Source organism: Hipposideros armiger, unplaced genomic scaffold (assembly GCF_001890085.2).
Source record: "Hipposideros armiger isolate ML-2016 unplaced genomic scaffold, ASM189008v1 scaffold_83, whole genome shotgun sequence".
NCBI classification, from domain to species: Eukaryota; Metazoa; Chordata; class Mammalia; order Chiroptera; family Hipposideridae; genus Hipposideros; species Hipposideros armiger.
In genome coordinates, this window is record NW_017731433.1 from 383730 (window position 1) to 384795 (window position 1066).

Consider the following 1066-nt stretch of genomic DNA (forward strand, 5'->3'; position numbering starts at 1 on the left):
ATTATGAAATGAAAGTTCTATGTAACTCTATATAACTAACTGAATAATTATAAGCAACTATATTGTATATACAGTGCAATTCAGATATCAATTATAAAAAATTGATGCAAACTTATAGTTCAATGTAGCTAAGGAAAATTACTATTTTGCTCCAAGGTAGGTTTTCTTCTTTTCCTCCCTTCCTACCTTCCTTCCTTCCTTTTCTCCTTCTTCTTCTCCTTCTCCTTCTTCTTTTTCCTCTTCTTCTTCTGCTCTCTCTCTCTCTCTCTCTCTCTCTCTCTCTCTCTCTCTCTCTCTCTCTCTCTCTCTCTGTCTCTCTCTCTGTTATTCTTCTTCAGTATGTACAACTATTTTCTGGTCCCACTGTACTCTGTCTAGAAGCTTCTTTGCATATTGTTATTTTGATTTGCAGAATAATCTCAGCCTTTACTATAAAACACACTTTTTTACAATTGTGTTGCTAAGGACAGTTTGCTTTCTTACAGTGTCAACTCTAAATATTTTACCACAAATGTTATTTGCCACCTCAAAAACTTTTATAATTGCATGATATCATGGCATTAAATTTTCCATCTTTAATTTGAATTTATACTCCCTGTATATACTTCTTTATCATCCTCATAGAACCCTTACCTCAAGGACACTATTTATCTACTCACTTTTTCCAAAACACTAGACACTACTGCACTTCATTATCATTATAGGTGATCTTTAAAATATTTAAAATGTACTTGATCCTTTATGGCTCAATTTCAAAAAAATAATGCTAAATACCTAGTTAGCACCTTTCATGTATTTGCCTGTTTTATTTAATAACTATGTTGTTACTATTAAGAATTATGCACATTAATCTCCAGCACTTGGCACCATATCAAACCCACAATAAGCACCTCAAAATATGTGTTAAATTATCCAGTAGAGAGTAAGAAATGTATAGCTTTTGTTATGACTAATGGCCTGATATATAATTGAGACCAACATTCCCACTAAGGATAATTAGAAAGGATGTCCAAAAAAGAAAGCAAGAAAATAAAACAAAATTGGATTAAAGATATGAGAGTATAAA